This window comes from Nicotiana attenuata, unplaced genomic scaffold, assembly GCF_001879085.1.
Source record: "Nicotiana attenuata strain UT unplaced genomic scaffold, NIATTr2, whole genome shotgun sequence".
NCBI lineage: Eukaryota > Viridiplantae > Streptophyta > Magnoliopsida > Solanales > Solanaceae > Nicotiana > Nicotiana attenuata.
The window spans coordinates 263,402-266,775 of NW_017671493.1; positions in this window are offsets into that span (position 1 = coordinate 263,402).

Here is a 3,374-nt window from a genome sequence, read left to right on the forward strand (position 1 = left end):
AGGTTCTCTATCTGTTCCCACAATAAATTGACAGTAAATAAAGAACACAATGGGGTTTTACGTGGAAAACTCCCAGCTTACGGGATTAAAAACCACGACTTACCCTTGTAGGATTTCAACTTCACTACTGAGCAATCTTCAGATTACAACCTATTGTAACCTAGGAATTAACCTCTTAATCCCTCACTAACTTGTAACAACTCTATTGCAAGCCACTTTGTAATAACTCTATCACAAAGGTTTTACAACTCGACTAGCTATAGCCAAGACACAAACACAAAGGTTTATGATTTACAAAGGTTTCCTACACAGTGCTTCTAACTAAGCTAAGTAGGAATTACAAATGAAGAACAAAATAACAAAGACTCAACAAACCTAAGGACTTAAGATATCTTCAACCTTTGGATCTGGTACTTGAGGTTGCACTAGCTTTCTTCTTGAGAGATCTGGTGGCTAGCACAAGAGCGAATATTGTCTTTTGATTTTCAAGTGTTAGAGAGATGAAATCCCTTGCCTCGTGTTGATAATATATGTGTGTGATTTCATCAAGGATGATGTAATAAAGTATTCTTTAGTTTGGCCTTAGCAAGCTACAGTTGTGATGTTGTACTGCTGCCAGACAGTACAGTGCAGCAGCTTTTACAACTGTAGAGTTGACTGTACGACGACCAGGGGAACTAACCCATATATGTTCCCTCTGTTGTTCCCTTATCTGATTTCATTGAGAATTGAACCAGACATCTGACTAGTTACTTTGAATGCAAGAGAACTAATTGTATTAGGTTCCTTATCTGGTTCTCTTATGAAGCTTGTCAAATCATCAAAATAAAAGACGAATAACTTATCAATTTTCCCCTTTTGATAATGATAAACTTAGAATTGATATTCCCCCTAAGAACCAGATCTACACATTGTTCCCCCTACGAATTAGCCATATTCCCCCTGAGAACTAGACCAAAGGAACTGATCACAACCGGTTCCTCGAGACTGTTTGGCAAATCATCAAAACACAAAATAGCATAACTTATAAATTCCCCCCTTTTTGATGATGACAAACCCAGAATTGATATCCCCCCTAAGAATTAGATTCCTTACATGTACTGATCACATCTGGTCCGTACCTGGTTCCTTGAGATCGTTTGGCAAATCATCAAAGCATGAAACAACGTAACTTAGAGCAATTTCCCTATTTTTTATGATGACAAACCCAAAATTGATGTTCCCTTGAGAACCAGATTCCTCATATGTTCCCATACGGATCAGACCAATAATTAACGTGTTATTAGCAACATTCCCCCTATGAAGCACAGCTATTTTTCATGCACAACACAGCATATCAATTCGATTTTGTTCCTCCCACTGTTGACACTTATGTAACTTCCCCTTTTTGGCATCATTGAAAAGAATAACAGAAGAAGCACAACCAAAAAGAAGTTCAGCAACATTAACTCATGCCACTTGGGCAACACAGCATAAACAATAACAAGAACAACAAGTGGATGTCATTGCACAAAATAGAGTGATTGCCCATAGTAGATTAATTATAACAAAAGCATAGTAGTTTCAACAACACCAAATATGACAATTTAAACAACTAAGTACCAATGTCATCAAATATAGGGATCAAAAGAAGATAGGAATTCGAGCGAATTTGGAAGGAGTGAAAGACATGGATCACTGGGCAGGAAGAAAAGTAAGGGGCTATGGCCTTGATGAGCCTATCCATTTTTTAATTCACAATTCTTTGATCAATGATCATCTGCTCTCTCAGGTCCTCTACCTGTTTCCTCAATCTTTCATTCTCACCCTTCAATTGAGCATCCTATTCTGCCAAGGGTTTATGGGGACCTAGTTCTCTACCTATCTGAGCAGGCTGAACCATCAATCAGATCACCAAGAATCTCCCCAAGCCTCTCCTTAACAAGAACAAACTCAATCCCAGTTTTCACTTATTCTTCATAAACGTTGGGACTTGGAGGAACAAAAGGTGATTCTATTTTTGTAACTCAACAATGTCAAGAAGTTCCTCCATTTTTCAACAATATCATAGTCAACACTCTGTCTAACGACACTTTTTTAGACTTCAGAGTCTTCTATCTCTCCAAACCCGACAACTCAACCTTTTGCTTCTGTAAGGAACCAGGTTCCTCACTCATACTGCCATTTCTTTTTCCTGAGTGGCCATGTCTCCCTCTTCTTCTTCTCAATATATTTACCCTCATCATTTGTTGCATCTTTCTCAGCCGACTTTTTGAATTCTTTCTCACACGTGAAGATTTTTTGGCTTCATTCTCTCATCTAAAGTCACCATATCAGCAGGTCACGCCACTTCATTATCAATCAGCCTACTTTTCATCAATACTTTTTACTAGATCAGAAGTTCGTTTAAACACAAAACTCAAAAAGAAAAAGATCATCATTAGAATTAACATCCTGAGAAGGACTCGAGGGATCAAGTCCTCATTTAGTTCCCCCTTTTTCAGCACATTCACCAATTCTTCCATCCTTCAAGACTTCTACAAACCCAGCAACATTTTCAGTGTCACACTCTAGAATATTAGATCTACCATGTTCCATTTCAGTTAAACTCAGGGGAGTATAAATCTAAATAAGGCTTCCAAAGACTTCTTGGGGTTTTGATTCAGATGGAGTTAGGATTTTGGAAGGTGACAGAGTTGGGTTCACTTTTGGCATATTTGGAGAGAAGGGTTCTTTTTGAGACAAGACTGATTTTGTTTTTGAAGAGAAGAATCGGTTTCGGTTGGGTGTAAGAGAAAGAAGTGGTTTTTTGGGGAAACTGGTCAGTTCAAAAAAGGTTTAACATTTTCGACTTCAAAAATTAGGAAACAGGCGAGAATATATTAATGACATGACACTTCAGCAGTTTAAAAACGCATATAAGTTTTGGAGAGACTACTAACCTAAGTCGCAGGAACTAGCTTCCTTGATGGTTTTTGAAAATCTGAGCAAAGACTTCTAGAAGTGCAATATATAGATTTGAGTCAGATGTCACTGAAAAACACTTTTTAGCATTGTACCTTTCCTTCTTAACATAGCCAATCATCGAGGGACCAAGTCCTTAGTTGAGCTTGATCAACCCCAACTCCAGACAATTTCTTTCAAAATGTTCCCTGCTCAGCACCATGGTGAAGATGTATGCTACCTGGTTCTCCGTCTTTTAAAACTTCATACAAATCAGACCCTTTTCAACATTATCCCTCAAAAAATGATGTCGCACATCAATGTGCTTTGTCCTCTTGTGCTGTACCGGGTTCAAGTCAGCTTTAGCAATAGAAAGAGCTACAAAGTTTGTTTCTTTGTACCCCATGAGATCAAGAATGACCCCAGAAAATGTGCTATTCCAGATGTGCTCT